The 23,184-nt window shown below is 35.3% G+C and overlaps 4 long non-coding RNA genes and 1 pseudogene across 8 annotated transcripts; 1 reads left to right on the top strand and 4 right to left on the bottom strand.

Moving 5' to 3' along the window:
• Nucleotides 1-2,232: 2,232 nt before the first annotated feature.
• Nucleotides 2,233-3,272, bottom strand: LOC111021657 (uncharacterized). The gene is made up of 2 exons (XR_002602857.2): nucleotides 2,607-3,272; nucleotides 2,233-2,518 (listed from the first exon to the last, which is right to left on the bottom strand). It is a non-coding gene; the product is annotated as an uncharacterized LOC111021657 (long non-coding RNA).
• Nucleotides 3,273-3,427: 155 nt separating this feature from the next.
• On the top strand, nucleotides 3,428-5,814 carry LOC148210648 (uncharacterized). 2 transcript variants are annotated; one of them, XR_015791217.1, is made up of 3 exons: nucleotides 3,521-3,732; nucleotides 4,904-5,052; nucleotides 5,142-5,814. It is a non-coding gene; the product is annotated as an uncharacterized LOC148210648 (long non-coding RNA). The 2 variants fall into 2 exon arrangements; XR_015791218.1 differs by lacking the exon at nucleotides 4,904-5,052 and having other exon boundaries at nucleotides 3,428-3,732.
• Nucleotides 5,815-6,136: 322 nt separating this feature from the next.
• On the bottom strand, nucleotides 6,137-9,926 carry LOC148210647 (uncharacterized). Of its 4 annotated transcripts, none has more exons than XR_015791216.1 (3): nucleotides 8,982-9,898; nucleotides 6,429-6,492; nucleotides 6,137-6,331 (listed from the first exon to the last, which is right to left on the bottom strand). It is a non-coding gene; the product is annotated as an uncharacterized LOC148210647 (long non-coding RNA). The 4 variants fall into 4 exon arrangements; XR_015791215.1 differs by lacking the exon at nucleotides 6,429-6,492 and having other exon boundaries at nucleotides 8,982-9,032; nucleotides 9,396-9,892; XR_015791213.1 differs by lacking the exon at nucleotides 6,429-6,492 and having other exon boundaries at nucleotides 8,982-9,926.
• A 3,063-nt stretch (nucleotides 9,927-12,989) lies between these two features.
• LOC148210646 (uncharacterized) lies at nucleotides 12,990-14,235 on the bottom strand (annotated as a pseudogene).
• Nucleotides 14,236-21,785: 7,550 nt separating this feature from the next.
• LOC111021607 (uncharacterized) lies at nucleotides 21,786-22,644 on the bottom strand. Its single transcript, XR_002602853.2, has 2 exons — nucleotides 22,456-22,644; nucleotides 21,786-22,065 (listed from the first exon to the last, which is right to left on the bottom strand). It is a non-coding gene; the product is annotated as an uncharacterized LOC111021607 (long non-coding RNA).
• Nucleotides 22,645-23,184: the final 540 nt, after the last annotated feature.

The raw sequence follows: 23,184 nt of genomic DNA, 5'->3' as shown, positions 1-23,184 counted from the left end.
TGAAGGGCTGGTGAGAAGGTCTTCAAATTCCAGGTTTCACTTGAAATCTTCTAATGGACCATCAAAATTCAAATCAAAATGATTCAAATGTGAGAAAATAGGCAAAATCGAACACACATCTCCAAAGGAATGCCCATCAAAGTATAACAAAAAAAAAAAGAATGAGCTAGGAAAAGAAAATTTTGCTTTTCATCCAACATTGCGGCTAAAGATTGAAACAAAAAGAACGCATATCTCTTGGTTTGAAATGTAGGAACAAAGGGACGGAGAACAAAACAACTACAAGATAGAAGGAGAGAACGAGATGAGAATGGAGAAGAGAGAGAAAATATTGAAGGAGGGAGAGAATAAAAAAAATAATTTTAAGGAAGGAGGAGAGAGGGGGAATGAGAGAGTAAGAAAAGAAAAAATATTGGAGGAGGGAGAGAATAAAAAGAAATTTTCAGAGGAGAGAGGGGAAATGAGGAAGTAAGAGAGAAATCTAAAAAATGAGTGGAGGATAGTAAAAATAATTTGGTAGCAAGTGATATCAGCAAATGCCTAGAAAGCATGACTTTTCTGAAGAGTGATTCAAAAAACAATACTGTCTTTTTAAAATGCCTATTCAACCCAATTTCCCTATTTCCTCCCGTCCAATTTTTTTATTTTTATTTTCTTCTCTCCTTTTCATTCTCTTCCCTCTTGGTCTCGCTCTCTTCTATATTTTTCTCTCTCTTCCTATAATTGTTCGTCCTCTCTCTTTTTCTTTTTCGTTTTCACTGTGAGATATCTTCTCTCTCAATATATACAAGATTATTTTGCCCCACTTTTCTTCTTTGAACAACAACATAATAAAAACATTTACATATTCATACAGTATTTCTAGAATTTTACTGTAACGCCCCTGAATTTCTACTGTACACTCAGTGTAACTTTACCCAACTACATGCACCGACCCTCCTTAACACACAATGAAAGCCAACATGGTCTTAAAAAGTTCAAAAGTCCAATAATCAAAGAAGTCAACTCGCCCTTCGTGGGCTAACAAAACATAAAATCTTGCTTATTCAATAGCCAATACTCGTAACTTACTAAATAATCAAGAGAAAAACATCAACTCAAAAGCAATAAAATGTCCAGACACATCAAACAATGCCACCGAGACCACACCTAAACATCGCTCTACTAGAATGTCCAAAACAAAAGGAATTCTACTATCCTGACAGTATAAGGAAAAATAACAAATAAAAAAAAACGCAGTCTAATGGTCCTTCCTCAGTTGAGCCCTCTCCACGTCACCACCATGATCATAACCTTGATCCTTACTTGAAAATAATAATTGCATAGGGGGTGAGTATATAAAATACTCCATAAGTAACCCTCACTAACTACACAACACCAGCATACTATCACATGATATTCGAAATGCATATTGACTGGAATTTCAAGCAATCAACAAGTGGTAAAGGTTACATACAACGAGTGTTAAACTATCACAACTCACATCTCTTAGCCCATAGGTGTTTGACTATTCTCAAACACCTTCTAACTTCGTCACCACATTTCGCTTAGTATCGATCCTTGACCTTTGTACCCAAGGTCTCGATACTCATTTACATAACTTGGCATTCGACCCTTGACCTTTGTACGCAAGGCTTCGACGCTCATTTTCACGTATCGATCTCCGACCTTTGTACCCGGAGCCTCGAAACCCATTCTAACTAAGTTGGCGTATCGACCCCCGGCCTTTGTACCTGGAAAGCCGACACCTAACTAGCAGTGCTGATCCAATGATTTGTTTCTTCATGCCGACCCCCGACCTTTGTACCCGAGGCCTCGACATTCGTCCATACTAAGACTGGTGTATCGACCCCCAACCTTTGTACTCGGGGCCTCGACATTCGCCCATACTAAGACTGGTGTATCGACCCCCAACCTTTGTACCTAGAGCCTCGACACCCAGTAGTACCATATCAGTCCCCGACCTTTGCACCCGGGGCCCTGACACTCACGGTTTCTTCTTTCATAACATCCCACTCCACCCCTCGTCTCCAACCAAGATTTCCAGTACTAACTTCCTAATTACACTTATTAGGATGTCTTAGCACAACCCGTTGTCCTGTATGATTTTAACTCATAAAAATCGCATAACATAACATTTAACAACCAGCAGCATGCTCACATCATAGGAAAACGCACACGTAATGGCTCTTGTAAGATAAATAACAACACTCGCAGACATTTTCAACATGCTTTACACAAAGGAATAAGAATAGATATAACTCGCACCGCCTTTAAATAGACCCTTTCAACAGGTAACTATTCTGACAAAAGAAAACTAAACAATTTCATTCAACCTACTCCCACAATGTAATTCTAGCACGAATGGCCAATTTCATAACATTCATAACGACATGAAATATGCATTTTAGATAATCCAATAACCAAAAGACATTTCCAACAGTTCATAAACGCACACACCCGCCCCTATTACTACTTACTCACTACCACGCTCCTAGTCCTTGCGTGTTGTCAACACCTATACCATAAAACAAGAAGAACAACAAGTCATTTCCAATTTTCAGCTATGGGAAAAACATTCCAAGGGGGTTTCGAAAGTTCGTTACCACGAGATCGACTTTGTTTAGGTGTAAATGACTTAGATCTGTTTCGGATAGGCGTGGGTAGTTGTCGAACGCAGAAATCTAAGCTGTTTGCGTTTTTACAGCAGGAAAAGTCATCCGAAAACCACCTCCAACGTTGCTGGCCACTACCCAAGGAGCACGGGCCACCAATACTAAGTGCTAAGAGTCGTGGGTCACCGCTAATCAACCGGAACTTCGTCAACAGCCACCGAAAACGCCCAGAAAAGCCCCAGCCGCTGCGAACGTCGAGCAACACGCCGCCGGTACGCCCGCGTCGCTGAACTGCTGCTCACCGGAGTGCGTCGTCGGGGAACGGAGGCGCGGCGCTACTAATGCTGGAGTGGGTCGTCGGATGGCGGGGTCGCCGCATCGATGGAGGCTCGTCACCAACGAGCGGAAGAGAAACGTGTGGGGGGGGGGGGAGAGACTTGCGTGAAGGAGGAGGGAAAAGAAAAAATTTAGGTTTTTGGCATTTCCCCCTCCTTTTCTTTTGTTTGGATTTAAAACAAAAAGGCTCAAATTCTCAATTCTAACAGGTCGTCCAAAGGTGTAGAGAACTAGAACTCTCATATGTTTATTTTTGTTCAAGTTTACCAAACTTAACAGCCTAAAAAAAATTGAAGTCAAATAATTAAGTCCAACGGTTCAAACCCAGGCCCAATAGTACCTTTCGAAACATAAATTATAAATCATTATGACTCCTCGCTTGCTCTAACGCTCGTTTATACGATAGCGAGTGGAGATCCAAAATAAAATATAGTAAGAATAAAACAAAATAAAATAAGTTATGCCGATATAAATTTAAATAATTTGGGATAGAATCTCGAGAGTCTAGATTAAATCTAACTTCAGTAACGCAAGATGTTACATTTACAAGACAAATTAAAAAAATAATGAATATAATTGTGCGAGATACGAGGAACTCCATTTTTTTTTTCTTTTTTCCTTAGACGATCGTTTATTGTGGGAGAATGGTGCAAGTTGATATGGGAACGACTTTGAGAGGGAGGGAGAGCGAGATTTTGAGCTAGGGTAAGAGCGCGATAACGAGATAAATTTGTGCCTCTTCTCCATCTTATGACGATCGTCTTCTTCTCCATAATTTCTGGTAATAACTCTGTCCTCCACGATTTTTTCTTTCTTTTTTCGATTTGGCTCCTCCATAATCTCTCGATCGTCTTCTTCTCCATAGTCTATGAATGTTTTTTTTTCCTGTTTTTCAAAGAATAAAAGTCGAGCAAAATAATCTTGAGGTTGTTATACGAAGAGAGAAGATCTCAAATTGTTCAAGCTTTTTCAAACTTGTAATATATTGAGAGAGAAAAAATCCCAAAATTCTCGCTCTTTCTAGCTCCCTGAAATTCTCGCTCTTCCTCTCACTCTCGCCGAAATTACCACGAAAATATTAGTGCTTGGAGGGGTCTGGAGAATGGAGCAAAAGCAGTGTTTTAGAGATTGGAAAGGGGTTTTCAAAATGAATACAAAATCGAAGGGTATTTTTTTTAATAAACAAATCTATCACTTGATTATTTCTCTATTTACAAATTGTTTGTAATTTTGATTGAAACAAATCTAAAGAGAAACGGGTCTTCGTTTTCTATATAAAACTTGGGGAAAAAATCGCAAAAATAATTAGAATAAAGAAAAATCATAGAAAAGATGGTTCAAGGGCCCAAATGTAACTCACTTATGGAAATTTGGGCTAAGTCACACTTTTCTCAATGAAAAAATTAATTTTGTCTTGGTTTCCAAAATTTTCCCACGTTTTTTCTTTGTTTTATTTCTTTCTTTCACTCACACTCCCTCTCCCATCGTTCTACTTTGCTTTTCTACTTCCTGCAAGTGATCCCTTAAATCTTATTTCGCATTCAATACCAATCTATCAATTTCGTCTCTCTAGCAATGATTCCAATTTACTTCGTGTTTTTTTGCTCTTCGAGGCGTTCTTCTCTCATGAAGATTCCGTATTTCACCTATTCTTTAGAGGCTTTTACTGTCAACGCACGATGCGTATTATTGATTCATTTTCATTTTCATTTTATGATTTTATATTTCCTTTTGAATTCGTTTTACTCATGTGCTTCATTCATTCCTTGTTTGTTTATGTTGTATTTGCTCCCAATATTGATGCAAGATGGGTGGGTCTCTTTGTCGATTTTCTCCTAAATTTAAACTAATTAGGGTTTGTGTAATCTGATTGTGTCTACTTCCTACTCAACCGTTGTCATGTTTTTTTTTTTTTTTGGAAAAGTAGACATGATTTAGTTTGGATTATTTAGATTTTAGTGTGGTTCGAGCATCCGTCTACTTGTTGGTGTTCCACATAAGCGAGAGCGAGCGAGAGAAAATGAATGGTCAGATGAGCGTGTTGATCAGGGTCAGGGAGAGCGAGAAAAGTTACATAATTCGAGCTTTATAATTGAACAGAGTAACTTTTTCCCCCTTTTATTTTTCCTTATTTTATTTACTTTATTTTGGTTTGTTTTTTTACACTAAAACCATGTTTGTTTATTGCAGGACTAAAATGGATCCCACCACTAAGATAAGTGAGGACGCTCGATTTCCAAGTCAAGTACTAGCTTGGCTCATTTCAGCGATGTGAACAAGCTTATCAAACAGAAGTTTACTCCAACACAGTTGCATATATTCAAAAAAAAGAACAATATTTGGCCATTTTGTGGACCTCGATCTCGTGGTCTGCAGTGCTCTGGTGTATTACTTTCTACTTAGGGAGGTTGCTGACAACATGGAAGATGCAATGAGCTTCAATATTGGCAATACCATTGTGACGTTCTCCGAGATCGAGTTCTTATTAATAACAGGGTTTTGGCAGCCATCTGGTACGGTGGTTCAGAAGAAGGTCCCAAAGATAAGGTTCCGAATTTAACACTTCAACGATCTGATCGACATCCAACTGGACAAGTTTGAAGCTCGATATAAGAAGATTGGCTTTGCTAACAACGACAACGATGTGAAGCTAACCTTGATATATTACACTGAATTTGTAATGATGAGTAGAAAAAGGTGAAATCCAACTTTAATGCTGATCTATTTGGGGAAGTAAAGGACCTTAACCACTGCAACAATACAAATTGGGGAATGACTGAAAGACAATGTTGCTTTCTACAAGTTAATGGTCATTTCGAACGGTAAATATCAAATTCGGTACAGCCTAAAGGGTTTCCTCTTGCATTCCAAGTAAAATATTCATCATTAAAATTATTGTCCAGGCGTTTCATACAATCCATCTACAAGTATTATTAATGTTTGATCTTAGGTTTTCTCGTTGGGCAGTGTTACTTAGTTGAGTAGGGGTGTTCACGGATTTTCAGATTGGCCATATGTGGGAACCAGGGGTTGAAAATTGATAGCCAACCCAACCCAACCAAAAAATTTTGGGTTGGGTTGTCGAGTTGTCCTTTTTTTTTTAATTTACTTTAATTTTGTTTATTACATGGATTGAAAAAGTATAAAAAAAATCAAAATCTTAATTTAAGCACAATTTCAAATCCTAATTCAAACCAGCATGAAAGTCTTAATTCAATACAAATATTAAAAGTTTGTAGCTTATAATAGTAGTCATCCAAAGTTTATCTAAAGTCCAAACAAACAAAAAAAATTAAATTCTTAAATCTCTATGACAAGCAACAATTGACATCACGAGCAACATGCTAAAAAATCTTGATCTTTGACTCTATATACTAGTCCTGAAAATTCAAATACAATAATAACAATTAGTTTTGAAACGATCAAGAACAAAGAGAAGCATTTATCATTAGAATAATATTTAATTATTTTACTTACCATCGAAACCATAAGGTTCTAATGAGATTTATTTATGCATGGTGTTGGTAGAGGAGTGAAAACTCTAAAAAAAAAAAAGAGATCAAAAGAGAGAAAATATAAAATATTAAGAATATATTAAAAAAATCGAGTCCAACTCGACAATAAATAAGTTACATGTCTCAATTTTATCACGAGTCTCCAATTCTTCGAGTTGTAGAGGAAGATCTAATAACACTTATTTGTCATGAATCCAATTTTGTGTGCATATCAAAGCTTTTAGGAGTTAAAGAACTTCTAAAAGAATCAAGAATCCTCTCCCCTGTACTGAAGGTTGATTCAGAAGCAACCATAGACGCTGGAACTACCAAAACATCTTGCACAATGTTTTATAAAACTCGATATTTATAGCCATGAAGTTTCCACCAAACCAAAACATCAAAACTATCATTAAGCTCCTCACTAGGGTCACTTAAATATCAATCTACATCATTCTTCAATTCCAAAGAAGTCTTCTCTTATCTTATCTTATCTTCTCTTCTTGTATCTTGATATTACAAGACTACTCGCTTGAACGTTTCCACCAATTTACATATCTATGGTAACATTTGATTGGGAAGACTCGATACTACAACTTTCAGTATCAAAACTACGTGTATTGTCATGTGATTTTGTAGAAATCGTGCATACGAACCAAATACGTCTTGATACTATCAAGCATCTCTTTAGCTATAGCATCTTCATAGAAATTCGAAAAATAAAGTCCTACATAATCCAATTTGTAACAAGGATCAAACACCACAACAATAAATATCAACTTATTCATTTTCTCAATTGAACCCCAATTGTCAAACTTTTTCTTCATAGCTAAAGCCATTGAACATAAAATAGAATCTTCATTTAGACTCCAAGTCAATAAAAGCTCTTGAATACCATGAAGTTTATGAAAGTAAGAATTAGAAGTCACATATAGAGAATCACTTATCTTTGTAGTGACTTCATAAAATACCTTCAAAAACTTTACAAACATATTCACATTTTTCCAATCATCAGAAGTTGGTGGCCCCTAATTTTTTGTTTCCCTGGTTCATCTGCTTTGAAGTAAGAAAAATCTAACTCTTCTTTCTAATTTTTGAAAACCTTTATCAAATTTCAAAGCATGTTCAAGCATCAAATAAGTAGAATTCCATCGAGTGGCTACATCTAAACAAACAAGAGCTTTAGACTCGTTTTTTTCCTTTTCTACGCAATCTTTAAATCTTAACAATTCTCTTGGGAGATAATCTAACATACCTTACTGCATTACGAACATTACAAATGGAGTCATGCATATCTTTCAGGCCATCATTTACAATCAAGTTTATGATGTGAGCACAACACCTCACGTGTAATAATTCTACATCTAAGATAAGACTTTTCTAACTTGTGAGTCTCTTCTTAATATAAGAAATGGTCACATCATTAGAACTTGAATTATCAATCGTGATAGTGAAAATTTTATCAATCTTTCATTCCAATAAACAACCTTTAATAACATTTCCAATAGTCTCCTTTAAAAATTTGATAGAAGTTTAAAATTATTTTTTTTGCAAGTTCCATTCTTAATCAATAAAGTGTGTCGTGAGTACCATGTAGTTAACATTTGCAGTGAAGTCCATATGTCAGTTGTAAGACAAACTCTTTGAGAAGTTTTGACTAAAAGAGATTTTAACTATTTTTTCTCTTCAAGATAGAGTTGATACACATCTCTAGCAACAATTATTCTCAATGGAGGGTCAAACTAAGGACATTAAACACTGCAAAATAATATGAATCCCTCATTCTCTACAAATATGAACAGTAACTCATCTATAATTATCATTTTAGCACATACCGTTCTAGATGCTTGTTGACTAAAAAATGTAGACACAAAATTACTTACAATTTTTCCATCTTTAAGTTAAAGTAGTTTGTCCTTTTTCTTCCTCTCTGTATGGATACTTTATACACTGATTTTTTAAGTGCTTCCATAAAGTACTAGTTTCACAAGATTTAGTGTCACAAGCATAATCTTTCACACAATAATTGTACTTGCATTTAGATCCTGAATCACTATCGACCACCTCCATTTTTGTAAAATGATCCCACATCGAAGATTTACTTGGTCTACTTAGTCTCTTCTTAGATTTGGTAGGTAATGGTGGTTTAGGTCCAATCTCAGAAATAATATCAACAGTAGGGGAAAGACTTTCATTTTTACCTCTACTTGAACTACTACTTTCCATCTACAAAAAGTAATTAAATAAAAATTACTACTCACTCACATTGCATCGTAGTTATGGCTTTCAACTCGATCAATCAATAAAATACAACTTTATATATTAAATCACAAATTCACAGCCACAATATATTAGATACTAATAACCAAAAAAAAAAAAAAATCAACTCAATCATACTTCACAGAAATATTCTATATTTCATGTTTTATAGTCTATCATACCTAGAGACTAATTAACATTTATTAATTTATACTTTGTAACTATAATTCAATTTGAAATAATTAACAATAAGGTTAATAGCTACTTATTAGCTCACCGGAGACGACCTCTTTCACCAGCAACGGACGGATCTACCATACGGACGAATCTGTTTTCAATATATATAATGAAGTAGTTAAAAAAAACATCGATAGAAATATAAAGCAAAAGAAAAAAAAAATAGAAACCCAACTTTGAATCAAAATCTAACTTTATAAAAAGAAAACAGAATCCCAACTAAAACGGGATCCATCAAAACGATTAGTTTACCTCAGAGAACAGTTAAGATGGGAACATAGCCGAAGTACAAGAAATCGACCATGAATAATAAAGATAACACATAATAGGGAAAACAAGAAATTTATAAATTAAAATATGCATAAAAAGTATGATGCTTTGAACTGGGACATTAAGGATAATACTAGTGATGACAAATTAACATGCAACCCAATTAGAAACCCAAATCACTCACTTATTTACAATTACAAAACAGTACAAGTTCTTCCAAGTATCCTCCAACATAGATAAAATAGTCAAAATCCTGAAATCAATTGACAAGCCAACTTAATGTAAATACTAATATATTAGTCGACAATGCCAGATTAATAAAATCTAAAACTTAATAAAATAACACATCAAAGTAAACAAAAACTAAACTATGAATCAAAATCTAAATTAAAAACCCATAAACATAAACAAAACTAAGAATAAAAAACGAGATCAGATTTGAAACTTAATGACTTAAAAAACAGGGCGACGACGGTCAGTGGGTGACGGCGGGCGATGATGGTTCAGCGAGCGACAGCGGTAGAAGGAGATGGTGCAGCCGGCAGTAGGGTTAAGAGAGCTTGGTTGGGTGGACAAAAATGGAGGAGAGAGTTTGGTTGGGTAACAATGGAGGAGAGGAAGAGATTAGAGAAGAGATTCAAAATGCGGTAGGGGAGAAAGATGAGAAACCCTAAATGATAAATGAATGGTTGAGACTAAATCTCAACGGACGGCTTAGATTGAGCATAAAAAGTAAAGGTATTAATTAATAATTATTATATATATATATATATATTGTGTTTAAAATAAAAAAATAAAAAGCAGTATGTCGGGTCGTGTTGGGAATTTTTCAACTAAACCAAACCCAACCCTTTGAGCGTTGTCAGGTTTTTTGAACACCCCTATAGCTGAGCGATACAGATGTGTCTCACATCTTTAAGTACCCGTGCTACAAATCGATCACGAAATACGTTCTTCAACGCGAAGTGTTTGATTCAGTCGAGGTTAGGAAAATAGTTTCGTATCTTACATTTTTTTCTCTTAAAGCAATTGTAACATGTTTAATATTATTTTTCAATCATTCGTACTGGTTTTACATGTGCAGTTGACTATTATTAATTGAGTTTTAGAGTCCGATATAGAAAAGGTATATCGAGAGTATCCTTTCGACGATAGATCTGTTTTTTATGCCAATATCCGAGCGGGCACCACTTCACCTCATGACTATGGGGAAGTAGCTCCCGATTTGCATGATCATTTTGGATTTGTTAATGAGGCTGAGCTTAATGAGTTGCTTGACTCGTACGTGGATATTGCTTCAGATCATGTTGCGAATGCGAACAGTCGCTCTGATATCCACACCATAATGATGATCAAGGGACTTGGACTGGCGGTTGATCCCACCCCACCAATATTGCCTCGTACTAGTCAAAGTCCAACGTTGAGAGGTACACAATCATTCCCTAGGATGGAGGGAAGTGCTGGATTGCAGGATGATGACTTTAGCCAACCCTTGAATGATCATCTGCTTGTTACAGAGAAGTTAGGGATATTAGGTTGGAGTTTAGGGAGATTAGGTCGATGCTACAATTTCTATGTAAGGTAATATTTCCTCTAACCCGTCATTCACAATCTTAATTCCAATTGTTTTTTAGCGTTGATTTTACGTTTTAAGGTGCAGACACGGAAGATGTCACATTCGTGCATCCATCTAGTGATGTCGTGATGCCAACTCGACCTACTGCTAATGCCATTGATAGCAATGATGTCATTCGAGATGACTTTGACATGCAAGATGCCGATCTTCCTGCTGGGAACAATGATGTTGTAGGCTGTGAGGTGGGGAATGACACTTTTGATGTTGATCCTACCAATGATGCCCCTGCAGGGTATGTAAGTACGTCGTCTCACCCTTCGACTACACTAAACATTGTGTCTTTGTTCGTTTCCTCACAACTAAGAGAAAATTAGTGCAAGTATACACTAAATAATTGATTGTAGTAAAAAACAAGGTCGTTTCCACAGGGATTGTTGTTATAATTTGACTTAATAGTTCATAATACCAAATGGTAAAAATAAAACAAGTTTGATTAAAGTATTGTTAATGTGATGGAAATAAATCATAAACCGTAGAAGAAAACAGTTCTAGAGATACTCGCTACAATGCTGAAACATCCAATACTGAGAACAAACTGATTGCAAAGAAGACATGATTGTAATGCACATCGTGAGGGATTTGCTCATATGCTTTCACTCTTTCCTAACTATGCTCTAGCAATTCCAGAATACTAAATGCTCAAACCAATATGGTTCTCTCCCGATATACCTAAACATGCTTAAACCTAACTCCCATTGTAATGAAATCAAACAATAAAAATAGTTTATAAGCACAATAGGGCGAGTCTCATCCCTGAGTATTCACCATCCTACTTCAGAAAGAGGAATTTATAACCAATAGAAGCAATCACGCTAAACAAGGACTCTCCCGAGCCTCAAGGAAGCTAACACACTAATATTGTTAGCCAAACAAAACATCGAGATGGAAGAATAAAAACACTTCTACTAAAACAATATTAAAGGATACTTAAGCACAGTAAACAAAACGCTATAGCGAGCTCATCCCCCCCCCCCCCCAAATGTGGGGTTCAGTTCATAATGAAAGAGAAGAAAATGATGTGTAAAAGAGAAATGAGCTCCATCGGTGAAGTAGAAAGTAGGAAAACGGGGATCTCTTCCGCAGGAAGATGGAAACGCCAAGAAAATCGACCCTCCTACAGCTCCTTCTTCGATGAAATATAATGACAAGATGTGGAATGTTCTCTAAAATCAATGCTCTCTTTTTGAATCTCTGTTCTGAAGGGATGTGAATCCCAGAGTGGAAGCAGTAGAACACGTTATTGAATTTCTTTTGAAAATTTAAAACACAGAAAAATATAAAATAGAGAAGAATGTTAGATTTTACCTTTAAAGACCCTTCTTTGTGTAAACTCAATGAGACAACACCACTCGATCTTCCTTGCTAAGTCTCTCGGTCGAGAATCCAGATTGTGGGATCCAATTGCAAGGGATTGAGAGAGTAAGAGAGTTGATAGATTTTTTTAGCATTTTCTTTAGGGTTCAGCTGACTTTATATTTATAGAGGAAGAATCTTTAGACCATCAAGATATCTTATCATTTTGGATATAGGATATCTTCTCCTAAATCTAAGGGAAATCCTAAGATCATCAGGATATCGTCTTCTTTTGAATTTGTAGAAAATAGGGATTTTTCTAATCCATAACGTTAGCCCACAGTCTCAAAATACATAGTATTAATATTGAATCTTTATCCGAAATTAACATATATTTATATAATGTATCAATATACATTATATACAGTCCCATATATAATTTGAACATTTCAAATTATTTCATAATTCTTGATCCTCGTTTTACCCGTTGTGAGCCAGTGATAACTCTCCATAAGAGAGTGTTTTGTAGTCTAATATGGGGTATTAAATGCTAAGAAACACAGACACGGACACCAGACACGGACACGGACACGGTGATACGTCGCCAATTTCTAAAAATACAGGACACGGACACGTTGGGAACACGTTATTTATTTTAGATAATATATGCATATGAATTGATTATAGTAATACTTTTGCATAAATTAACCACACAAATTGAACATAAAAAAATCAAAATATACTTAACATCACAAAATCCATTATCCAACCTACATTACACTTTAAATTTAAAAAGAAGTCAAATTGATCTTTTGTACAAGAAAAAACTAAAACTTTCTTCATCTCATCTCAAACTTCCACAATGTCTTCATCTTGATTACCACTAGGTCCACTACCATCACTATCATCGGTAAAAACCACAGCCTCTAAATCAGATTCATCCAATGATACATTAGCTATTTCAAGCATGCCAACGTCCTTAAAAGAATCTCCAGCAATGTCCCATAACTTTGTCTCTCCATGTAAATATTCTGGAGTTCTTCTTGATAAAAGATGTAGATTACTATGGATGAATACCAAATCTTCTGCATGTTGTGGCATCATCTTGTTCCGTCTAATAGAGTTAATAAATGAGTACGTGCTCCAATTCTCTCAGAACATGAAGATGATAAAGGTTGCACTAGTAGCTTGAAAGCAATTGATTGAAGGATAGGTGCATAGACACTATGGATGACCCACCAATCTTTAGCATTCATAAGATATCTATCAGTCACATAGTCACAATCAGAAAAATCGTTTGACCTCAAGTTCACTTTTGGACGATCTTCTGCATTAAAAACTTCTTTAGACACTTTATCCTCTCACGAGTTACTTCAATATCTTTATGTGGAGGTACTCGGTTAGGATCCTCTCTAAGTCATGGCTCACTATAGTACCTAAAGATAAAATGAGAAAATGAGAATAAACAGAAAGATGTAACAATGAACAGGTACCTCAAATTCAAAGAATGTGCCAGACAAGAATATTATACACTACATCATAAAAAGAGGACACTTAATCTCCACGTTTTCTTTCGTGTCTATAAATTGTCGTCTTCACATTTTCAATCATACTATCTCACATGTCACACATCAAATGAAGACTAGGTGCATACGTATCACAAATTCGGATCATGTCATATATTGGTGAAGTGAAGGAAAGGATATAATCAATTTTGTCCCACCACACATCATCCAACACCAACTCTTTTACATATCTCGCTTTTCCCACGTTATCTTCTCTATAACATGTCCATTTGTCACTAATAACCATTGCTTGCAGACCACTTTTAATGAGTTTAAACCACTTAAGCATAATAATGGCTGATGCAAAGCGTGTTTCTGCCACAAAAAGCAATTTCAAAGATACAAACTTATTAAACATAGCGAGTCTAATCCAATGATTCATAATGAAGTTCTTGACCACCATTACATCAGCAACAGTTGTAGCTGTCGAACTACATTCTTCATATGTTACCTGATTGTCTTAAACATTCTTTGGTGCACATATATTCTTCAATGCCAGATTGAAAGTATGAACTACACATGGTGTCCATATAGTTATCGGGAATTGTGCTTCAATAATCTGCCCCTCAACCTTGCAAATAGCAACATTATCAGTGATTACTTGGACTACATTTTGAGGTCCAACTTCAGTAATTACTTCCTTCAACAAATTGGCAATAAAGTATTTATGTTTGATCTCACCTAAGCAGTTCACTACTCATAGAAACACTTGCTTACCATATGAAATTGTCATAAAATTTATGAAAGGTCTTCTTTGAGAATCACTCTAGCCGTCACTCACGATACTTACGCCCTTCTCACACCATGTGTCTTTAATAGGCTGCAATAATCTCTCAATATTTTTTTTCTTTATGAAGAAGAGTTGTCCTCTACAAATTATATCTAGGTGGCAAATATCCCGACAATAAAGTATTTGCGACATAAGAAAATGCACCTATGAAATGCAGATTTCTTGCTAGATGAAAAGGCAATCCCGAAGAATAGAACATCCGAGCAATTAGTGCATGTAATTGGTCCCTTGATGCCATGTTAAATGACTTTTCTAATGCACTTGGAGCACCCTTCCTTTTCTTTGGCTCAAAAGAACTTTGAGTAGGAGCATTTCTCACACTAACTCCACCAATGGTTATGCTTGATCGTGGTAAAGGAATGTTTTTCGGAGTCTTTTGAGTGGCATGATTCTTTTCCCCGTTTCTAATTTTTGCATATCGGTAATATCGTTTGGTGTAACTTTAGGACAAATTCCAATACCTTGGCCACTTATCGGTAATAAATGAGCCCCAACCCTTGTATAAGAACTCTTCTTTATAACATGGAAAAAGTTACATTGCCATGAAATATTCTCGCCTCCTTCATTCAATTTTTAATGCTTTGTCACATAGTGTCAAAGTGGCTTTGAGTCATCCTCAATATTAGAATTAGAAATTGATAGCTCGGTTGGAGTTGATTGGGTTTGACGATTATTGCTAAAGGTAGAAGATGCCATCTATTATTAAAACAAAAAACCCAAAAAAAAAATTTCAGCTTTTGAGTTTTGACTAAATAACTAAGTACTAACCATTAATTAAAAAAATAAAGCAAAAAAGAAACAAAAAATGAACCTAGATGGCACCTGCCAGAAGAGGTGGCCGGAGATGGCGATGGCGATGGTTGCCGGTGATGGCGGCGACGAAGGGCGACGGTGTTGGTGGCAACAAGGGTTGACAATAGGGTTTTGTTGGTTTTGTGTCGAAGGGAGAAGGAGAGCAGACGTGAAATCAGAAGATAACGGGGTTTTGTGATTTTCTCAGCTGTCTTTTTTTTCAATTTTTTTATTCAAAAAAATTTGGGCCAGGCCTGTTGGACTGTATCCCATGTCTCTCCCAGCGTGTCCACGCGTGTCCGCGCCGTGTCCGAAATTAAAAAAAATTGGACCCGCCAGCTGGCGTATCGGACATGTGTCTGAAGCGTTTCCGGACGTATCGGTGTCCGATACTGACACTCCATCTAAAATGGAGTGTCCATGCTTCCTAGATTAATTGTATGGAAATGTGAGGATCATTGTCAAAAAACCATTGAAAATAGGAGAAATCATTCAGTTAGGTCCCTGAGCTGTTAGAGTTCTCAATTTCCTCAATTGGAATAAATTATGCTTAATTATTGAGGTTTTATGCAGGAATTGTAGAATTTGTTGAGCACAAGTTAAGTGCTGCTAAAGCTACAAGGGTGTTGCTGGAGCGTGCCTGGAAGAGCATTTATGCTGGAGCTTAAAGCCACTTGGATGCCCTAACACATGTGACCGCGCAGTAATTATTCTCTACATCTTTTTTTCACTGCATCCATACAGCTTCCAGGGGGTGCCCTAAATTTTAAGGATCCGTTATTTAAGAAAATGATACCCTAGCTGCAAAAGGAGGAACAAAACAGATATCCATTTTGGAAGCATCGATTTCAGAGAACATTTGCATCTTGTCACCATATTTTTCATCGAAAAGGGAGCTGAGGAGAGTGGTTGCTTTCTTGTGGGTCACGTTCTACTATTAAGGAAGCTTCTAGCCCTCTGTTGTCTACTTCAACGATGGAGATTGCTTGCTTTATTTCCATTTCTTTTCTTCGTTTCGTTATAAACTAAACCCCACCTTCGGGGGGATGAGCTCGTTGTAGCTTAGTGTTTGTTATGTTTAGTAACCTTAAATACTTAATAGTATTGTGTTTATTCTTTCATCTCACTGAATTCGTTTGGCCAACCTATTTAGTATGCTCACTTGTTTAAGGCTCGGGAGAGTCCTTGTTGAATGCGATTGCTTCTATTAGCTATAGATTCCTCTATTTTAAATAGGATGGTGAGCATTCAGGGATAAGGCTCACCCTAGTGCCTATAGATTGATTTTATTGCTTGTTTTCATTACAACGAGAGTTGGGTTAAAGTATGTTTGGGTATCTCGGGAGAGAACCGTGACAGTCTGGCATTTAGTATTTTTGGATTGTTAGAGCATAGCTAGCATTGGGTGAAAGCATCTGAGCAAAATCCCCCTCGATTTACATATAAATCATATCTTCCTTGTAACTTGCGTGTTTTCTGTGTTGGATGCTCTAGAAGTCTTACCTAGAATTCTCTACTATGTTCTAATCTATTGCTTTACTGTTTTATTACGTTTTATCAGTCACAATATCTTGATTAAACCATTTTTATTTTCCTTTTTGATATTCTTAAATTATTAAATCAAAATCTAACTTAAATCCCTATGGAGACTACCTCGTTTATACTACAATCAGCGAGAATAGTGTATACTTATACTAATTTTTCCTTAGTTGTGAGGAAACGAACAGCTAGCCATGAGACCTAATTAACCTACCGATCAGAAGCTCTAACGATGCAAGATTAATCAGTCAAACTCATTAATCGAGTTAATCAACATTCGTTAACTGCGGGTCACTCCACTAAAGACCCGTAGCTGCACTACTCTCACTACAGAATATTTTCATGTCTACCGATGTACGACCATTAACGACAAGTCAATCCTTTAAAAGTGCTCGTAACTCTGGGTCAAATTACCATTTTACCCCTGAGTTACATCTTGTCCCTTAAATACTATTGCTCCTCTAATGAATAACCTGGTTATGGTCTGGCCAATAACTGAAAGTCCCTCTTGGGCCAGTGAGAGGGTGAAGACCCTTGTTCAAGTACTAGAGTCAGTATGTAAGGGAACACTCATCTACTTCCCTAAAGTCGGGAAGGAGTGAATTTTATCTTGCGTAGTTATGTTCCCAGCTCCCGACTCGGTTTCGTTCCCAAAATGGTAGAATTATTGAGTCGGCAACCTGGGTCACTCTCACTCATACAAATCAAAGGACAATCCCTTATAGGTAGGAGTCCATAACTCGCTCCAGATTATGATCGAGTTACTTGGTCATCATATGAGATAACAATCTATTGACTAACGATGTTAGAGCCAATGATTAATTATTTCGCGGTCCAGTCTTATACAAACTCATTGTATAGCATACCCCAACTCACATGTCTCTACATGAATGACTTGGATAAAGTCGTTTGTAACTATTACTATTACAAAACGGGTTGTATCCATAGTGTTAACAGGATAAGGTATCCAATCTTATCCACGTACTATAGCCGTTTAGGTTATTACTGGAACATTATCCACTTGTATATCAACTATATACTATATATATATACTGTATATCGATTATATATACTGTATATTAAATATATATCAAATATATACTATTCCAAGCTTGTATATGGAATATATATAATGTATAGTAAATATATATCAAATATATACTATTCCAAGCTTGTATATCGAATATATATTGTATACATATTGTATATCAAATATATACACCGTATATTAACTATATATTGTATATCAAATATATATTGTTCCAGTTACATTAAATAACCTTGGATCTTAGTTTATTGGAATACGAGTAATGCAAAGAAATAATAAAATAACTTTTATTAATAATAAATAAAATGTTTACAAATTACAAACTCAGGAGCTTAGAGCACTAAACCCAACACCATCCACATGGACAATTGAAGCTTTTTTAAATAAAAATGATATTGATCGGCAACTTTGCAATTGATTTTGGGGTAACAAATATCAAGAATGATGTTGGTTTTGGTATTTGAAAACTCAATGGAATAAACCCAACCCAATTACTTCAAAATGTCGATGTTGATGTCCCGCTTTTATAGACATGTCGATGTCGACGGATATTTCGGAAAAAAATCACGGAAGTTATGGATATTGATGCAAATTTTTTGAATTAGTAAATAAGACTTTAATTAGAGCTTAATTAGCCCATAATTCATCACTTCTAACCATCGTTTCTAAATATATAAGTAATATACTTATGAAAAATATACTTATGGAAATGTCGTTGCGATGGAAACGTCTAAACAAAATCATGTATACATACATGGAAATTATTTGAATTTGTAAATTAAAGTTCATCGTTGCTTGAGTATGTTTTATTGATAATTTCTAATCCAATCTAATTTTAGTTAGATAATTGAACCAAATATGTGAAATATATATATATATATATATATATATATATTTAATTAATGAAGTAGAATAAGTAACTTAATTAATACAAAAAAGATGATATTCTAGTGCAATATCTTATATATGAGAAATAAAAGAAGATGATTAAAAAATTGCTTAATATAATTAAAATAAATTATAAAAATAAAACAAATATTAGTAAGAAGAATAATAATAAAAACAAATTTTTATAGTATCTATCATATATATAAAAGGAAAATATATTTTTTAAGAAACAAGAATTTAAGAGAATAATTTGAATTTATGAATGAAGAAAAATGAGGAAAGAGAGGAAAGAGAGGAAAAACGAAGTGATGTAAAATTAAAAATTGAAAAGCTTGAAAAAGAAAAGTTAAAAGTTAGAAGAACTCATCCATGTTGTCCCACATGGGTTGTGGCTGTGAGAGAGGAGGGTAAATTCTTTATAAATAGATATACTTCCCTCCCCTGCTCAATGCTCTACACAATAAGTAGTTGGGTCTCATCACATTTTGGGCTTGGTTGGGCCGATTTAAGGGCTCAGCCATCGAGTTAAAATTTTCTTTTCTTTTTATTGTCTTGATATTTTCGACGAGAACGACGTGTCTATGTGTTGACCGAAATTTGAAACAGATAGTAGAGAAAACACATTTTGCCTTGTTCGATTTTTAAAATAAGAACAAGCTGCAAATAAGAAGTTTGTAGCCCGAATGATCCTTACCTTTTCTCTTTCGAGATTCGGGGAGCAATACTCAGATTCCACAAAATTGTGTAATTACCAGCTTTGTAAAGAATAAGAATGGAGATGCAACAACAATTGCTGGAAGTACTTTGAAAATAATTCAAAACTTACCATTAAAAGTAACAAGGTGGAAAAATAGAGTTATAACTTAAACAATGACTTGAAAATACTAAGTTTTAAAGATAAACATGACAAGCTAAAGAACTAAGGAAACAAAATAAGCTGAGAACAAATGTAGAATGCTTGAAATGATCACTTGGATGATGAATGAGGTGAAGGAGACTACTGTATTTATAGGAAGCTCCAAGGTGGTTAGGGAGTCGAGCTTTTCGTGGGGAGTCATGCCTTCAAAACTTCTTCAACTGAGTTTATCATTGCATAGAGGACACGTAGAAGGGTTAGGAGAAGCTATCAAATACATAAAAATGTTCGTTTCACATTAAGGGCAATCTCGACATTGAACAAGGCGTCAAGCACCTAGCTTGATAATTTCCTGCACAAAATCGTAATTTTTGTTATAAACCAGCTCTAAATATTATAAAAATACTCTATATGCATGTACAACCCAAGATAACTATGAATGAATGGTTTTGGACACTAGAGTAAGCTAAAAACACGGTTTCTAAGTGTAAAATACTGGAAAACAACATCTAACTAGCTTATTTTTACCCTTGTAAACAAGAGAAATCATAGATGTTGAACGAAGTGACCACTTGGACAGATGAACTAGAAGATCGACAAAAGAAGCTCAATGATTTTGTAACATGGTTGGAAGCTCGTATGATTGTCATGGGTGCATAGTGATATTAAGTAAATCATCCATTTTTGGAACGCTGTAATGTATCTCATGCTCATTGTACTTTCACCTTCATGTATGGTTATGTTTATTTTGTTATTTATTTTTTCTTTGAAAACCGTAACACTTATTGTGAGCTATATTTCAATTTTACTCTTTTTTGTGCTCTTGCTATTGACTGTGATGTGTTCTCGATCTCGACCTTGCTATGGCTCTCGATCTCATTGTGGCTCTTGCTCTAGTCGTGGCTCACAACACGCTCTGGCTCTTGCTTTGTTTCATGCTTTCGCTTTGGCTCTCGCTTTATCTTTTCGCTCTCGTTCTCGCTTTATCTTCTCTCTCTTGCTCTACATTGACTTCTTTCTAACCCTTTCTCGCGTCTTTCCAATATGGCCGTGACCTTTAAGATTCCCAACGCATGGGAACACACGTATAAAAAAGCAAACCGTTGTTTTACCTCCCAATTAATATATTCAAACTTACATTTAATGTTCCTTTAAAACCATTATCTTCCTGTTTCTATATATAATAATACTTTGGAACAAAGTTGTGAAATCATTCTAACATTTACCTTATATCGCCATTTGTAAGAAATATACTATGTAATAAAGAAATGTCTGCTTAAGAGGCAACAAGTCCACTGGTGATACCAACTTCTTCAGTGGGAGAAAATTTTCATGGGACCCTATGGTGCTTATATTAATAGAAACGAGGAGGACATTCGACAACTGAAGGGAGAACTTCATACTATCATACATGAACTCAATAACACAAGATTCTTATTAATGGGGGACAGAGGAAACCTGTTCCTTAATGGAAAAAATGATTAACGACGAGCGCGACACTGAACGACGATGCGGGATAGAGAAAAGACAGCTCGCATATAGTCGTTGAATTGAAGGCGCGTTTATGAACCTTGGGTGGGTAGATGCCCTCATATTAGTCCTCGTTTATTTCTTTAAATAATTGTAATTTTATATAATCCTCATATTTGATGAATTGTTAGTTAAATTTATATTGAAATACAAAAGTATACGTATAATATACTGATCTCGCTCTCACTCTTTGTATCATGATTTGACGTTTGCACTTCCCTATTACTAGAAACTCGTAACCAATTAATTAAGTTTTGAAAATCTCACACGCCATTAGACCAAAACAATGATAACCTAACCACATTCAATGAATATTAATTCCCCGGCACTTCTTCGTCTTATATATATGACATACATTTGCATTCAAGTTTTATCATTTCTCTTATGTTCCCTTATCTTCTATTTTGTACGGGGTACATCACAAAGGGAAAGTCCATATGAAGATCCTACAAGGGGTAAGTTGGAGGATGAGAAAAAAGGCATTGCAAGAATCAAGATGTACGCCATAGAAAGGATAACGAACAGATAACATGAATGGGCAGACAGGTTGGATGGAGAAAAAAAACTCGAAGATAGAGTGGCGACATTAGAGGCTCGTTTGCGAGCAATGGAGGCATTGTGGCCTTAGTTGCGTTGGTTTCCAATAAATTTCAAATATTTTGATGTATTTTAATTCTCCAGTAATGTTAAAAATTCTCATTCTCTAGCAATATCAAACAAATATATATAAAAATATATAAAAAAAAACCTCTCTGTATTTTGTCTCGCTCTTGCTCTGACTCTCACTGTTGCTCTTACTCTCGTTATTGTTTGTTCTCTATGTTAGTATCTGCAGTCACTCTCAGTAATGCATATCCATTGCTTCGTGTAAATACCTCTCACCCTAAAAGGTTGCCGTCATCATACTCAGTCAATTGCTGAACATACCAATGAGTCAAACTAATGAAGAAGAATAAAGAAAACAATCTGAAACCAAAGCATAACAATATTTATTTATTGAAATAATAGAAATCGAACACATGAGAAATCATACAATATTTATTCAAAAGAACATAAATAGAACACGTGCGATGATGAATGAAATACATAAAAAAAATTCCGAAAGGAGGGGTCGGGAGCTGGGGAACGAAAAATTGAAAACTTACCATGAAAGGCGAACAGGCACGACAAATCAAACATAAAATTGGAAAAAAAAGAAAAAACTCGTTTACCGAGGTAGGAGAGGTTTTTGAGGCAGAGAGAGAATACGATGAAAAGCAACTAATAAATTTCAAATGAAAAAATAGAGGGAAAAGTGAACTCTTTACCCAAGTTAGTGGAGGAGTAGAGAGAGTAATTTGGCAGGTGAAGCGGATTCCCCGGGTGGTGCCGCCGATTTAAGGTGGGTGGAGGCGGTGGCTTGATCTCTATCTTTCATGGTGGTGACTCTCGTCTATCCCTCTTCTTCTTCTTCGAGTTTTCAACTAAAGAGAGATAAGGATGCTTAAATAAGCTTTACAAACCAAGACCTAGACTTAGATGGGTTGGGTGAAAAATGGGCCATAAAATAAAACAAGTAAAAGAGGCCCAATAAGATAGATGACGGTAAGAAAAAATACATTATTAAATTAATATTAATATGAACCTCTAACATCTTTGTCAAAGATGTCTTAACAAATTGAACCATACGTAGGTTAACGCATTACATTACATATTATAAAAAATAATATAAATAACAAAATTGATGGTTTTTTAAATACCAAGTCTATTTTTTTGTGTAGTCAATCGAGAATAGGATCAGGAGAGGAGATTTTAATGTTTAATATTCATGACAGATTACTAATGCTTTTCCAATATCGTATGATCAACTCTAAAAATTTTTTAATAAGAATTTGAAATCTCAATTTTGAGTCTAATATATTTAAGTATTTTAAAAAACTTCTAATCATTTCACACTTGTGTCATTGGTATGTTATCATATAACTCTTTAATAATACAATCAATACGCTACGTAAGCATTAAACTAATAAAAATAATGAATAGACAACATGAACATA

This window comes from Momordica charantia, assembly GCF_013281855.1.
Source record: "Momordica charantia cultivar OHB3-1 chromosome 6 unlocalized genomic scaffold, Mcharantia_2.0 BLBB01000006.1, whole genome shotgun sequence".
NCBI lineage: Eukaryota > Viridiplantae > Streptophyta > Magnoliopsida > Cucurbitales > Cucurbitaceae > Momordica > Momordica charantia.
The sequence above is the reverse complement of the archived record's forward strand: the minus strand, read 5'-3'. Positions and strand labels throughout refer to the sequence as shown.